Here is a 17089-nt window from a genome sequence, read left to right as displayed (position 1 = left end):
TCCCCTTTTGCCAATCAGTGCTTATAAAACTCCTAGGGCAAGTTTCCTTATTTTTGACATGAGTTCTTTGTCATAGTCATCTTAGGAAAAGGAATAATTTCTCCTGCTGCATCTATAGCATTTTCACAGTGTTACATCCAAACTGACTTGATACAGTCTCAAGGGGATGACAGGACGTTTCTGTGGAAAGTCTTCTCAGAGGTGGGGATTTTGTTAGAGAGCCACATGCCCCACTTTTGAGGCAATTACCCCAGTTTTCACATTCTCTCTCTCCTGTGTTTCGGAGAACAGATCGAACGTTCTCTTCCTCCAGGTCCCTGTTGATTGCCTGAACTGTGAGAGTGCTGCTTGAAATGACAAGGGAATGGGGTAGAACTGGAGTTATCCAAAAAAAAAACATGTGGTAGGAGGCTCACTATTCAATAATACATATTCTATGAGGCCTCCCCGAGGGTCCTCAGGTTTTCGGCAGAATATTAGTTGGTTACTTAACACACTCTATTACCTTCATTTAAGGACTTTAAATCAGGAAGCTTTGTTTACTTTTACTAAATAAGATACCAGAAAACGGAATCCCCCTTACTTTCAATTGGTAGGATGAGGAAAAGTCTCCTACAACAATGCTCTTTCTACTCTGGAAGGAGATGCTATATCATGAATGTGTGTGTTTGGTCTGCTTAGTAAAGTATTCATAGAATCATATAAAGCACATACTCTTCAGGTTTTTCAATTGGCAGACATGGAAATAGTTTTGTTTTCGTTTTGTTTTAATTTTCTCTGATCTCTAAAATGTATCATTTTGCATGTGAGAAACCGAAACAAAAGACAAAAATATCAGAAGTGTCTTGCTTCAAATTATATTGGTTTGTAAATAAGTTTAGGATGGTTTATTGAAAACAGGATTAAAATTTCTCTGTCTCACCTACTGCCAACACAACTTGCTTCTGCTGTGGCACATCTGAAGGAAAAAATAAATGTTAGATGTGAAATTTATAAAAAATGACACGGAGAAAAACAATGCTCTTAATAAATAATATACTATTATAAGAGAAACAGAGTGATTGAGTAATGGCACTCTAATGATTTTTCCCCAACAGCTCACACACCTGCTCTGGCATTGTTTTTGTAGCGATTTGTTTTCTTTGCTCAGCGGAACTACTTACTGTGAGAACAGTCGTCATGAAGTCGTTTACAAAGGTGACTAAACTACCTTCTGCTAGGGTGTCAAACTGCCCCAAATTGGAAGATCAAATAAAATTCTGAATATGATGCCTGGGTGTTGGAGTGAGCACGTGTTGTGAAACACTACTGAATGGGGAGCTCAGACTGTCTTTGAGAAATCTTTACCAAGGTCCTGAGGGCCATTTTACAGATTGCCTTTCTAAATTTTAGAGTGTAAACAGCCCAGACTGGAATGAATCAACATGTGTAAAGAACTGTGAGGCAGCTCCTCTCTCTCCCTGGATCTCAATGATTGTTACAAAGATGAAGGTTCCAGTCATTCCTCCAGCTCTGAATTGTCATTTGACCTATGCCAAATGTCATCAGTTACTGGATTACCATTTATTTCTATCACATGAAAACAAATCCACTGTCTTTATCATAGAGATTAAATATAGGCAAGAGATATAAAGAGTTGAAAATGTATAAAGGAACAGTGATTAACATTAAAAACAATTTTGGGTATTATTTGGTAAAACATCATTACTTATAAATATATAAGAGCAGGTTTGGGGGTTGTAAACGCATTTCTTACACTTGTTATCTAATTTATATGCCATAATCGAATGTATATTGTCATCTTGATGCCATTCATCCTTGAAGCACTGACATTTGCTATTCTGGAAAAGGCCATTTCACAGAGTTCTCTATTATAATGCCTGAACTTCTGTTTCTGAATGAGATTCAACGGGATTTCTAGAGGAGGGGGAATAGAAGAACACCCATTTCTACTTTTCTGTCTTCAAAGTTAAGACATAGCAATGATTACACATTCTTTTTAAGGGAATAGGCTCAAATTTAAGGCAATGGAAATCAGTTGTAAAGAGTAGTCAATGATAATCTGTAATCTCAATTCCTGTTCAAAAACCACTTAGCATAATTTGGCCTACATTTACTAAGCAAAAATTAGACACTGACCAGAACCAGAAGGAGAAACTAGTAGTGTAGGGGTTGATACTGTGTAATGGTATTGAATAGGTCATTCTAATTTGCCAGGCCTTCTCACAACAGTGTCAAGGCCTTGGAGTCACAAGACACTGAGTTCTTATATAGCCTTAGCTGTGACAGTATCTTCTGAAACTTCTTTCGGCTATATCTTGAGAGGTGAGTCAAGTGTCTATTTGGAGGCAAGACCTTAGTTTTGTGTTTATGTTGTGTCTTGTAGTTTGAGTTAGGAAAAATGTCAGAACAAACACAATGCCATTTGCAAATGAGTTAGCTGGTTTGTGCATGCTTTGCCCGGCATGGAATGTCTATGTACATTCATTCTTAGTCTCAGGAGCTGTACTTGAAGTGTCTGCAAATGGTAAATTACCATCTGATGTGTGACACCATGGTTTATCATCTTACACTTGATTAAGTCAAGCAGGATATTGTTTATAATAAGCTACAGATCTGTGTGGTTGGATAACCTTGTAAAGCACTTAGGTCAGGGTTTGTTGCATAGTAAGCTCTCAATAAAATTAGACTCTGGGTAATTGTCATGGAACTATCTTAGAGAAAAATGGCTTTAAAAGGCCATCACATCCAGCCTCCTGCCTCTGTGTGGTAAGTATCATACAGTGAATTACTTTCTCCAACTCTTCATTCTCTTATCTTATACATTTATGTGTCTACCCTGGCTTGGCCATAGGACTTTCTTTGGTCAATGGGACAATACAGGAATGTTGGAGAGCAGAGCTGAAATATGCTTGTGGAATTGGCCTGCTATCTTGCACTTCTACCATTGCCATGAGAAGAATATTCCCCAGATAGTCACTCTCCCTTCAGCTTAGGCCTCAGAATGCATATGGCTGTCCCAGCCACCTCATGCACATCATTTTTGTGGCAATGGCTGATAGATACTGTAAATATAAACTATTATTTGCCATAATGTGTGAGTCATCCAAAACCCTAAAGGGTAAGTGTATTAATTTTCTAGAGCTGCCATAACAAAGTATCATCCACTGAAGGGCTTAAGCAACACAAATTTATTTTCTCACAGTTCTGCAGTCTAGAAGGCCAAGATCAAGTTGTTGGAAGGGTTGGTTTGTTCTGAGGTCCATGTGGTAAAGATCTATCCCAGGAAACTCTCCTTGACTTATAGATAGTTATCTTCTCTCTATGCCTTCAAAAGGTCCTCTCTCCCTGCATTTATCTGTGTCCTGATTTTCTCTTCTTTTAAGGACACTGGTCATATTGGATTAGGGCCCACCCTAGTGACTTCATTTTATCTCGTTAAAGACTCTATCTCCAAATACAGTCACATTTTGAGGTATAGCGGGTTAGGACTTCAACACATGGACTTTGAGGAGATGAAATTCAGTCCATAAAAGTAAGTGATGTACAAGTTTTCTACCAGTACAGGGAAAGAAAACCCACTTTGTCTGCTACCTTTCAATTTCAATCTTGGGTCAGCAACTTTTTCAAGGGCCCTAGAATTCACTCTTCTCCACAAGTTAACATCTGTGTGTTTTAGCAACCTAATACTACATGCCTGGAAATTTAGGCCTGAGCACGGGGTAGCACTTTTCAGTGAGCAGAGGCTGAACATATCTCTCTTATGATGCCATTGACATTTCAGGAACTGTAGGGCATTGCATTCTGGCTCTGAGGGATCATTCTGGACCTACCACTTTTGTCATCAATAAAACAGCAACAGACAAAGCATTAAAGTAAGTTGTCTAAATTGAAAAGGAACTTATTTGTCAATTAATCAGCATATAACTAGGCAAATGTGTATGAGAATGTTCCTGTATGGTGGAACCCTCAAATGGTAAAGAGAAAACTTTCAAGTAATACTAGAAAATGCCTTCAGACAAATAAAGTCTGTTGTATACTGTGCCTGACTTGGGATGGATGACTTGGAGAAGTTTCCATGTGCGTAGTTCATCTTTGGCCAACCTGACTTATCAAGCTCATCAGGAACCCTACCTTCATCATAGGTCTTCCAAGCTCTGCCACCTCAATCATGTTTTCTGATATTTTATAACCACTCCCATTCTCACTTGTTACCCTAGTAGCTTTTCCCGCAGTTTTTTTTTTTTTCCTTTCTATGGTCTCTAGGACTCCTCTGTGACTTCATTAATAAAAACATTTCCATTGAGCAAAACATATTACACAGAGAAAGAAAGCGAGAAAGAGAAAAGAAAGAAAGAAAGAGAAAGAGAAGAAAAAGAAAGAAAGAAGGAAAGAAAGAAAGAAAAAGAAAGGAGAAAGAAAGAAAGAAAGAAAGAAAAAGAAAGAAAGAAAGAAAGAAAGAGAAAGAAAGAAAGAGAAAGAAAGAGAAGAAAGAAAGAGAAGAAAGAAAGAAAGAAAGAAAGAAAGAAAGAAAGAAAGAAAGAAGAAAGAAAGAAATGAAGGAAGAAAAGAAGGAAGAAGGAAGGAAGGAATCAAAATTCTTCACCTGACTTTGAAAACCTCTCCAAAATGGAAGATTCTTTCATGTCACTTCCCCCACCAACACTAGTCTCTCATATAAGCCCTTCTCTGCACATGGACCTGGATTTTTGCTAAATTCATACACCTCTTAATGTTATCCAGTTCACTGCTTTAACACATACTGTTTCCCTATGTAAAGTGACCTCTCTCATCCTCTCCACCTGTGCTAATATTATTCTGTGTCAAGGCACAGCCTAAGAGGCTTCTAAACCCTTCCTGTTCACCCAGCCGACATGCTCACTCTCCACCCCCTACTTCCAACCCTTACAGTCTTTATCTCTCTCGGACCTGTATCATGCATTATAACATAAAGTTATTTATCTTTTTAACAAATACATTTTCTCTCCCAAATGATATTATTAGTTCTTCACAATCAAGAAATCATCTTTTCACTGATATCATTAACAATGAAAACAGTGTTACGTATGCAGCAGATTGCTCTTTAAAAATACATTGAATAACATATTTATTGAATGAATCAATGGCATCAACTCAATATATGTTTATTAATTGAATAATGAAATACGGAAGGAACAAAGCAAGTACGTATTGAATAAGTGAATCTCTGAAATCAAGCCTACAGACTGCCCAGATGTTCTCACCCATGGGGAAAGTTCCACAGTTCCAAATCACAGTTGGATGATATTTACACGGCTTAATACCATCTTTACTGAATTATCTCAAGTTTTCACTGATATCAGAAATAAATGTTTTTGTCACGCAGCCTAATTTATATTTCTTGGCATATATGAGCATTCTATTCATAATATGGCTATTTATAGTCATTTGTTTTGCTTTAATACAATTTAACTCAGAAGTACTGAATAGAGGGCATTCAAGTTTTTGATGGTTCAGTGAAGTCAAACATATTTCAGAAGCAAATCTGGGCCACAGGGCCTTATTCTGGAGACAAAACAGTGAGAGTATAGAAAGGTTAAATAATATGCCCTAAGATGCACAGCTAATTGGCAAAAAGCTCTAGTCTAGAATAGAGATTCCTTCAGTCCCTATACCATATTCTTCACTACCTCCTGCTACCACTATTGGTGAGATAATTAAAAGACAATCTGCAATATGACCATTTTCTTCAAAATAATATTTTAATGCTATTCTCTGCACATTGACTATTCACATATAGATTATAGCATAATCTATATTATGCTGTGTATAGAAGAAGTTTAATTTCCAGCACCATAAGGAAGTCTTTGTAGTGGTTTCCCTCAACTAAGACAATATAGAAATTGGTATAAATGTGTGATCCAGGACCAGGCAAGCACAGGACACCCAAGTTGAGCTAAAACTAGTGAAGGGACACCAACCACACAAATGCAGAAGTGGCCAAGCTGAAAATGAACCACAATCACCCCATATTTGCTTTGAAATTTAAGATCCTTAAGTAGATATTCCCTCCTTTAAGTGGATATCCCTCCTTTAAGTGGAAATCCCTCCTTTAAGTGGAAAGCCTCCGTATGAAGCTTTTGTTCATACAATGTGCTATTAACTAAATGTTTGTAGAACCCTAAAATTCATGTGTTGAAGCCCTAATCCTCAATGTGATGGTATTTGAAAGCAGGGGCTTCGGGAGGTAATTAAGTTTAGACAAGGTCAAGAGGGTGGGGCTCTTATAATGAGCTTAATACCCTATAAAAAGAAGAAGATATACACAATCTCTTTCTATTTCTGTCTTTCTCTCTCCCTCCACAGGAAGGCTCCAAAGAAAGGCCACATGAGGACATAAGAAGAGATGGCATCTGCAAGTCAGGAATAGACTCTCACTAAGAACCAAATGCACTGGCACCTTGATCTTGGGCTTTTCAGCCTCCAGAACTGTGAGAAATACGTGTCTGTTGTTTAACTCACTCAATTTATGGTATTCTGTTATAACAGTACAGAAAGACTAAGATAGTAACTGGTACCAAAAAAGTGGGGTGCTGCTATAACAAATACCTAGAAATGTGGAAATGGCTTTGAAACTGGGTAATGGGTAGAGACTGAAAGAGTTTTAAGACGCAAGCTAGAAAAAGCTAAGATTCCCATAAAGGGCAGTTAGGGATGATTCTAATGAGACTTAGAAAGAAAAGAGGAGAGCTGCAGAGAGCACGTCTATCTTCTTGGGGGATATCTAAATAATTAGGAATGGAATGTTGGCATAAATATGGACAATAATGGCCATTTTGGTAAAGGGCATTCAAGTTGTTTGGAACAACTTAGGTAGAAATGAGAAACGTTATTGGAAACTGGAGGGAAGGCAACTTTTGTTTTTAAAAAAATAATACTTGGCTGAACTGCATTTGTGTTCTAAAGTTTTGAGGAAGGTAGAACTTCCAAGCAATGAAATTAGATATTTAGCTGAGAATATTTCCAAGAGAAGTGTCGAAGGAGTGGCCCAGTTCCTCCTGACTACTTATGGTAAAATGCAAGAAGACAGAAATAAATTGAAGAAGGAATTGTTAAGCAAAGATAAACCAGAACTTAAAGATTAGAAAATTCTCAGCCCATCTATATTGTAGAGAACGCTAAGCATGTGGTGGAGTAACCACTTGATAAGAGGATTAATATGGGTAGGAACCATGGACCTAATCAGCCACCCCAGCAGGAACGATGCTAATTTGAATGTAAGGGGACAGAGATGAGACTAAATGAAGGAAAGCTTTCACACTTTTTACATCCTACAGGACTAGACTAGAGAGCTATTTGGCTGTCAACATTATTCTTCAGGGAAATAGAAGCATGACCCTGAAGGTGATTCAGAAATATCAGACCTGCTTCCTTGCTTTCAAAGAAGCAGGAAGGGCAAATGCCTTCACTTCAACAGCCAGATTGCAGCATCCTAGAGCAGTAAAAGGGGGCCCACCAAGAGATTTTGGAGCATGACTCTTCACAAACCCCACCTGGCAGAACCACCCACCCCAATGAGTCTGGAAGGCAGGACTGCTGCTCCAGGTGGTCCAGTAGGCAGGAAATCATTTTAAAGAGGATTATTACTGAGCCTTAAGATTTCATGGAATTTGACTTGCTAAGTTTTGGACTTACTTAGGATCCATCATTCTTTCTTCGTTCAGATTTCTCCCCCTTTGAAGGGAAATATCTGTCCTATGCATGTCCCATCATTGTATTTTAGAAACACATATTTTTTATGGTTTCACAGGATCGCAGACAGAAAGGAATTTTGCTTCAGGATAAATGTATTTCTAGTTTCATCTATATCTTATTTGGATAATATACAAATAAAACTTTGGACTTCAGAGTTGATGCTGGATCAAGAGTTCTAGGGCAATTTGGATGGAATAAATGTATTTTGTATGCAGGAAGGACATTAATTTGGGGGATCACGGGTATACTATTATGGACTGAATATTTGTATTCCTCAATATGTTGAAATGTTGAAAACATAATCCCCAGTGTGGTGATATTTAGAGATGCAGCATTTAGGAGGTAATAGGGTTAAATTAGGTTATGAAGGTGGGGTCTTCATGATTGGATTAACACCCTTATAAAAAGGAGATACAAAATCTCTCTCTCTCTTTCTCTCTCTCCTCTTTCTCTCTTTCTCTTTCTTCAAATGCATGCACCAAGGAAAGATCACATGAAGACATAATAAGAACACTGTATCTACAAATCAGGAAGAGGACCCTTACCAAGAACTGAATCCACTGGCACTTTGATCTTGGATTTTGCAGCCTCCAGAACTGTGAAAAATAAATATGTATTGTCTAAGCCATCCAGTCTATGGTATTTTGTTATAGCAGGCTGAGAAAACTAAGAGACTAAGACACCCATTCAATACACCTTGACTCACCTGACTATAAACTCATCTCAGCTCTGTGTTAAGAGGAGGGCTAGGCCAGGAGTGGTGGCTCACACCTGTAACCCCAGCACATCAGGAGACCAAGCACATTGGGAGGCCGAGGAGGGAGGATCACTTGAGCTCTAGAGTTCAAGACCAGCCTGGATATTATAGCAAAACCTCCTCTCTACTAAAGTCAAAAAAATTAGTCAGGCATGGTGGTGTGCACCTGCAGTCCCAGCTACTCTGAGGGCTGAGGCAGGAGGATTGCTTGAGACTGGGATATGGAGGGTGCAGTGAGCTATAATAGTGCCACTGTACTCCAGTCTGGGTGACAGAGAAAGACCCTGTCTCAAAAAAATATATAAATAATTAACTTCTAATTTAAAATAAGAGGCTTAATAGCCTGGTTCTGCGATGTCACATACGTACCCATTAACAGTAGCCTTCTGGTGACAATGACTTAATCTACTAGCACAGGTAGGCAATAGAGATAAAAGCTTAGCTAATTAACAAAAAAATTGATTTTTCGCAATCGTTCAGATATGGAAAGAACTTAAGTGTTCATTGACAAGTGAATGTTAAAAAAATCTGTGTATATGTATATATACTTTATAAATATGTATAATAGAATATATATATTTCATATATATACAGCCATATATGTGTGTGTGTATATATATGTATATGTGTATATAGATGTATATGTGTATATATATGTATATGTGTATACAGATGTATATGTGTATATATATATGTATATGTATATATTTCCAAGAGTAAAATTTCTAAGGGAGAAATCCTGCCAAGCTTGTTAATCTCATGCAGATGTATGTATGTATATATACATATGTGTATATATATGTGTGTGTATATATATATATATATATACAGCCTTAAAAAAGAAGGCAATCTTGCCATTTGTTTCAACATGGATAAAACTGGAGGATATTATGATAAATGAAATAAACCAGACACAGAAAGACAAATACTACCTGAGTTCACTTACATATGGAATCCAAAAAGTCAAACTCGTGGAAACAGAGTAGAAGGATGGTTGTCAGGGGCCAGGGAGTGGAGGGAAATGTGAGATGTTGGTCACAGGGTACACACTTTCAGTTCTAAGATGAATAAGTTCTGAGAATCTAATGCACAGCATGGCGACTACAGTTGATAATAATGTATTGTATAGTTGCAATTTGCTAAGAGAAAATCTTATGTATTCTCACTACAAAAGAAAAGGTAACTATGTGGGGCAATGAATATGTTAATTCGCTTGATTGTGGTGATCATTTCACAATGTATATCTAAATATGTTTTCATGTGTAATTTAAATGTATACAATTTTTATTTGTTAATTATACCTCAATAAAGCTAGGGGAAAAGGATTGGATTCCAGGACCATTCTGCTGTTAGCTGTGTGGATTTGAGATTCTGCATTCAATCTACACATTTATATCCAAAAAAGATTGGACTGGAAAAATACTTGCCATATAGTGTCCTCAGAAACCCTGGGGTCTCCCAGAAGTGCCTCTTGGCTTTATCAGCTAAGTTATCAGGTTAGGAATTCATGCCTCCCAACCCAACTTCAACCTGAGCTGTTCTGTTTTAATCCGCTGTATACACCAGGATTCTGCATAATGCTTAACTGGGAAAAAAACAGTCCTACTGTGAAAACAATAGCAACAAAACAAAATACTTGAAATCCACCGGAGTAATTAATCTCAGGTGCTTGCTGGCTCCTTCTCTCTGTGAGATATTAGAGAATAGGAAGGCCATTCTGGTGCCTTTCAGATCCTATCAAGCAGTTCTGATCTTGTCTGGATCAGCCTGTGTTACTGGGATCAGCCTGCATTACTGAAGCTACCTACCACACAGATTCTTAGAGGAATCATTCTCCCCACTTTGAGGGCTTTGTAGGCCATAGGCAATCCAGGATTCTAGATCCAATCAGAAAGATATGGATGAAATACATTTTTTGCAATTTTCCCTATGGCCTAGACCCACTGTGAAAAAGTTCTGGGATGGTGTGAGGATCTGACTCAACAAATATTCACTGAACATCAAATATAGGCTACACATTAGCTTGGTACTGCTAGGTTTGAGCTGATATTTGTCATTTTGTTTTCGTTGTTGTTATTATTATTTGTTGTTGCTTTTCCACACTTAATTCAGAAACTCCAGTTCCTACAACTTTATAGAGTAAGAAAATGTAGGGGTTAATGTCCTTTCCCCTGCTCTACATATTTCCATTGAATTCTTCCAATCTCTATTTAGCACTAATTGAATGTCCAATACTGAGCTAGGTACAGAGATAAATAAAAAGATATGGTCCCTGTCTTCAAGGATTTAGAGTGTATCGAGGAGAAAAAAAAACTTCCACACACAACACAAGCAGGTAACAAAGGAAGAGTGCTAAATTAGCTACAACCACCTGCCAAAGGTGTGGTACTGACACTACATCTGCTTGGCAGTTTGAAAAGGGCAAGATCAAAGCGAGCTGGAGTTTTGAGGTCAGGGGTGGGATTTGATCTGTTTATTGAAGGGCTACAAAGATTTGGACATAAAGAGAAAATGGCTCCTTATAGGGAAAGGGGAAAAATCAGAAGATAAGCACAAGGGGCCCTAAGGAGACTGGCTGCCTTGGAGCAAAAGCTTACTATGTCAAAGAGCCTAGACACCTAGCCACTGCCATCATGTTAGTGGAGGTTGCTGGTCAAGTGACTTCTCTGTCCTGGATCTCAACTCTTCAATTTCCAATGAAAATTAGCTCCCGGGCTCCTATTTATCTTAAAGATGCATCTCCATTTAAATGTGTTTAATGCTTGCAACATGCTCAGTGTTCACTACCTATGAGAGAGGCACACATTATTATTACCATAATCATCGTTTACCACCTGCTTGCCTCACTTGAACCCATTACTCATGCCATCCCTCTCCCAGGGGGAACACTTCGTCACCTCTCAGGGTTCATATACCTGCTCTTTGGGAGATAAATTTACTAAATTATCAATTTTACAGTGATCCCTTTCAAACGCTTTGGGAACTTGAAAGGGAGAGTGGTATTTGACTTGGATTCCTCAATAACTATGCATGCTTTGAGAAGCTGATGGTGTTTGAGAGTGGGTCAGTGTCCTTTCAAAGTCAGTAAAAGAAAACATCCCACAGAGTGACTTAAGAAACATAAGATCCAAAATATCTTCCAAAGTAGGGGTCTTCCCACAAGAGAACAATCTTCCACATTTTCCTGTTTCTCCCACGTTCTCTTTTTCTTAAGCTAGTAATGATAATCTGGGAATAAATACACATTTTCTAAGGGAGAAATCCTGCCAAGCTTGTTAATCTCATGCAGATGTGATGATACTTTTACTATGTCATAATATGGCTTCTTAAAAAACAAGTTGGAAGGGGGGGGAAAAGCCCACCAAAAAACAACAAATATTCGCCAACCCATATGGTCAGTAATTGCTGTTTAATAGTCCTCCTATTACAAACCTAAGAGGCAGCAGTCTGAATTACCAGTAGAGTATTAATAAACAGGAATGAGTTAATAGTGCATAAAGACCTTCTAGTGGAACAGTGGGGGAGTTGAATATTCTTTTCTTCAGTCAGCTGTAAGTAATTACTGCATGGTGTGCTTCTGACTATTACCATAACAGAGCAATTGGACGTGAAGAATGGATAATAGTATGGACATGGAGGTATTTTTAGAATATCAGCAGTGAAGCAGGTAACTGGCCTACTCCAGTAGAAACCTTTAAATAAGTTTCGAAGACTTATTTTTTTTTCCTTATGACATTTAGCCATGGTAGAATTTTAAAAAGATCAATCTAATACATTATTTAAAATAACTTTACAAAGAGGATGCCTGTGATATGTAAATAAGGAGCCAAGAAGGGAGGAAGGAAAAGCCTAAAAAGCCCAGGCGGACACGAGGCATGAGCCGATGTTACTGTAACTACATAATCACAGGTTCCCTCCTGCTCCTCGGAGACACAGCCTTCCTCTGCCTGGATGCCCAATCTGCTTGACTGGCTCCCACTGGCTGCTCAGGTGAAAGTGAAAATATTCAAATCAGAGCTGTAACTATGATTGCTGGAGTTGTGGGTTTTCTAAAATTGAGTTAGTCATCCTCAGTGATTTAATGATGCATATCATTTATTTTAAAATATTATTACAGGGGCATTGACTGAGCTGCGGCTCCTTTTTCAAGAGACTGTCCATTATGCAATGCGGCAGGGTATGTCATGGATGGCGGCAGGCTGAGATATTGTCTAACGGCACAACATATGTTCTCAGATGAAAACAGCTTGAGACTTTGATTCAGAAAGCGGTAATTTTGTAAATGCACACAAATATCATTTAAGGAATATTTTGATTTTTTTTTCAGGGTATAGGTCCTTTTCCTGCCTCCTGGCTGCACAGGCCGAAGCTGATTTTTCAATTTGCAGGTTTGTTAAGCATCATGGAATGTTTTGGTTCTCAATCAAGAATATTCTTCCCAAGTGGTTCCAAAGTCCTACGCTTGAAAATAAACGCGTGTCCTCTTTGTCTCCTAGCAGCATGTGTTCCAATGTACAATAGCAGCACAGGACGGAGCAAGGCATTGCCTTTGATTGAACCACCCTATAGGTTTTTAACCTGCCACTCTCAGGGGCTGCAAGCTTTCTTAAAGCCAGGCGGCATGCTCTCTTCTCTGGGCGGCACTGGCAGCTGGAGTCCAACGGGGGTGGTTAGGAGCCAGGACCCAAGTCCTCCTCCTGGCAGGATTCCTGTCTTACGTTGTGGCACAGGAGCTGAACAGAGGATAAGCCACCCCAGTGCTAATGACCTCAGAGTCCCACCTGAAAAGAAGAAGCACAACCTATGGGACAGATGGCAATGCTTAACTGATCTCTGCCCACCCCTTTGAAGTCCTCTGACAAACAATTGTGTGTGAAATAAACACTGTCACACTTATTTTTCCTGAAAAAAACACATTATTGTGTCTGAGCTCCACCAGCCAGCATATTCTGATTCATCCAGACACAGCCCCTTGCTTGCTAAAAGATGCTGCAGTGTAAATGTACAGCTGTGTATTTCACCTGTTTAGCTGGTGATTCTTAATAGAAGTCAAGGGCACACCTGTAGAGGTGTTATGGCGACCCAGGGAAAGCCACAGTTTCTCTGTGTTGCTGGTTTAGGTTTTCTTTTTTTCATGTTTTTGAAAATAGAGTAGTTCTCTTTTCCATAAATCTACAGAAAGATGAGGACAAAAGAAAATCTGGCTAATTAAATGCCAATTTTAAACAAAATTTTTCACATTGAACAAAGATCAAAAGTCATTTCTAGAAAGTGCTCATGACCTCTTATTTTAAGGCATTTTAGTGTTTAGAGCATTTGTGTTTCTAATTCAGTAAAATTTTGAGATTTGTACAACTCTCTTTCCATGTGACCACACTATTTATGGTGATGAGTATGTCCCATTTAAATATATTCTGCATCTCCTATTAATCCTGAAGTTCCCAAGGGCATGGGATGGACCTCTGAGTTTTATACCCAGAGTTGACACCATATCCAAAGGACCAGTACAAAAACTTCCCTAGGAAATGATACCACCAACAACCAGAACTGTTACTGTTTCATACCTAGAGAACCTTCTTGGGAGTAGAGAATAAGAGAATTCTCCTGAGTGAAACTAAGAGGGAGAAGGGGGGCTCCAACTCCTTTATATTTCCATTTAGCTCTGAGAAGCCCAGGGAAAAAGAAATACCTGGAATTGTTAAGAAGCTGAGCAGTTTCAGAGGCTACCAATTTATCTTTTCAGTATTTCAGCTGGCAACTCTCTAGTCAAGAATTCTTAGTATTTTCAGGTGTTCCATTGAAACAACTTAGCAGGCCAACACTCCAAAAAGAACCAGTGAAAAGGTAAATTATTGAGTCAATTACACAACTCGACCATTATAAAACTTTCCAGAGTGGTTGAATTCAGCTACCCTATTCATGGGCTATCATGACAACCATTAGGACTCATAAAAATCTTTTTTATTTCTTCAGCATTTGGTAAATAATCCTCTGAAATGACCACTTATATAATATTGCACATAACAGTGATAATAAAAGGTCTAAATAATTTGGCCTCTACTTCCTCATTGGTTTCATCTCCTACCATCCTCTCTGTGGTTTTATTTCAGTTCTTCCATCACCCTGAGCTTATCTCTGCATCTAGGTCTTTTCATTGTCTGTTTCCTCTGCGTAGAATACATTCAACCTCAGTTAAAATGTCATCTCAACAAACTATTCTTAGTGGTTTTCCAAGCATTCTCTAAACCTGCTTTATTTTCCTCACAGAATTTATACTAGCTGATGTTTTCTTGTTTGTACATATGCTAGATTGAACTCTTCTTAATTCTTGACTCCTTCATGCTATAATATACATATCATTTGATATGTCACTGTGAGTAGAAAATATTCCTACCTCATTGCAATTAGGCTTAGTCATGTGACTTGCATTGGTTAATTAAATGTTGGTAGTCAGCATGAGAATAGGCTTCAAATATGCCATGTGTCTTGCTTAGATCCTGGTGCTTCTGCCTTTCCCTATTAGAGAAATAGACCCTAGGTAGTCAGTTTTTGAAGAAGAGTGAGGAGACTCTTAGGACATATCTGAACCTAATCTGAGACTTGGAGCCAAGTCTCCCTATGACCTAAAGTAGTGCTGTTTCAGCCAACCCATGAGACCATTAGCAAGGAAATAAATACTTGCTTATGCCACTGAGTTTTGGATTTGGGTGTGAGGTTTGTTATATATTATACTTGTGGCAATTGCTAGTTAACATAGAAACTCTACCAAAAATGGGCTTCTGCTATCAAAAAATATTAAAACGTGTCATTAGTTTGGGATCACATGGTAAGAAGAGAAGAAACTATTATTTAAAAAGTAATAGAAAGCTAGAAAAATGAAAACCCATATTATGCAATACCAAAACATTTGATAAAACTGTTGACTACAATAATCTGGAAGGCAGAAAGTGTACTAAATTTACTCGTAGCTTTGAGCTGGGAAGTTTTGGGGGCAAAATATTTATAGTATGAATTGGCAGTTGTTGTCTGCATGTAATAAGTTACTACAAGAAAAATATAAGCTTAGAAAAGAATTGACTGACTTGGAAATAAGATTGAGTGAAACTGAGAGAACTCCTAAATTCTGGAAATTATCAGTTTGAAAATTAAACCATTTCTCTCTATAGAGAACACTGCCATTAGAACATCGCCATAAGATAAAGATAAAATCAAGAAAATAGTTGTCACACCCATTGGTAAGATTCCTGAAAAAAGGGCGGAGCATGGTGGCTCACACCTGTAATCCAGCACTCTGGGAGGCCAAGGCAGGTGGATTGACTGAGCTCAGGATTTCGATACCAGCCTGGACAACATGGTGAAATCCCGTCTCCACTAAAATACAAAAAATTAGCCAGAAGTGGTGGCGTGTGCCTGCAGTCCCAGATACTCGGGAGGCTGAGGCAGGAGAATTGCTTGAACCTGGGAGGTGGAAGTTGCAGTGAGCCAAGATCGTGCCACTGCACTCTAGCCTGGCCTACAGAGTGAGACTCCATCTCAAAAAAAAAAAAAAGATAGAAAAAGACTCCTGAAAAGATTAAAGAGACTGAGGGTGCATCTCACAGATGCCTAATACATGCAAATTACCTACTTACAGCTAGAAAAGAACCTGTCTCTAAAAGAATTATGGTTGAGGCATTTGGCATATTATAGTTGACTGGAAGCAAACAGAAAGTTCACGGAGTTTTTGAGAGAGCTGTATTGGCAAGATTACCACCAGCCTGGATTGTTAAAAATTATGTCTGTTGAAAATATGTAAGAATCTCTGAGACCCCAAGATTTTACAGACAGGAAGCAGGCTAAGAAATCTGCTCAGCTACCAAGAGGGCATATTCTCCTCTACTCATCAGAAAGCCAAAAATGAAAAAGGAAGGAGTTCTAAGACAAGAACAAAGACTCATGTACAACAGTAGACTGGGGATAAACTCCCCGGTACAGAAACAGGGCTTAACCAAAATATATGCCAACATCTTTGTAGGAGACCCTGGCAAAATTTGTTCAGCAGAGTTTCAAAATTTCTTTTTTTTTTTTTTTTTTTTTTTTTGAGACAGAGTCTTGCTCTGTTGCCCAGGCCGGAGTGCAGTGGCACAATCTCGGCTCACTGCAAGCTCCGCCTCCTGGGTTCATGCCATTCTCCTGCCTCAGCCTCCCGAGTAGCTGGGACTACAGGTGCCCGCCACCACACCCAGCTAATTTTTTGTATTATTAGTAGAGACGGGGTTTCACCATGTTAGCCAGGATGGTCTCGATCTCCTGACCTCATGATCCGCCCGCCTCGGCCTCCCAAAGTGCTGGGATTACAGGTGTGAGCCATCACCCCCGGCTCAAAATTTCTATATACTAGTTATTCTGTGTTTCTCCCAATTGTCCCCTTGTTGAATGCAGGTGGCTGTTTGTTCTGTTTATATTCCAGCATGGGACATTAGATGTGTGGTGGCAGATAACATATCTTTTCAGTTCATAGAGGTCCAGGTCAACAGAAGTTCCATCCAGACCCAACATGGATCATGAGATCCTGGACTTTGAACTCAATGCCATAATTGGGTGAAACTTTGTGGGTTT

The 17089-nt window shown here is 38.8% G+C and overlaps 1 long non-coding RNA gene across 1 annotated transcript in view; it reads right to left on the bottom strand.

Moving 5' to 3' along the window:
• Positions 1-17089, bottom strand: part of LOC105738564 — a 557312-nt gene that overhangs the window by 4230 nt on the left and 535993 nt on the right. Inside the window, exon 13 of the long non-coding RNA XR_001114387.2 lies at positions 923-958. This is a non-coding gene — a long non-coding RNA (uncharacterized LOC105738564). The remainder of the gene's footprint in view (positions 1-922; positions 959-17089) is intronic.

This window comes from Nomascus leucogenys, chromosome 14 (assembly GCF_006542625.1).
Source record: "Nomascus leucogenys isolate Asia chromosome 14, Asia_NLE_v1, whole genome shotgun sequence".
NCBI classification, from domain to species: Eukaryota; Metazoa; Chordata; class Mammalia; order Primates; family Hylobatidae; genus Nomascus; species Nomascus leucogenys.
The sequence above is the reverse complement of the archived record's forward strand: the minus strand, read 5'-3'. Positions and strand labels throughout refer to the sequence as shown.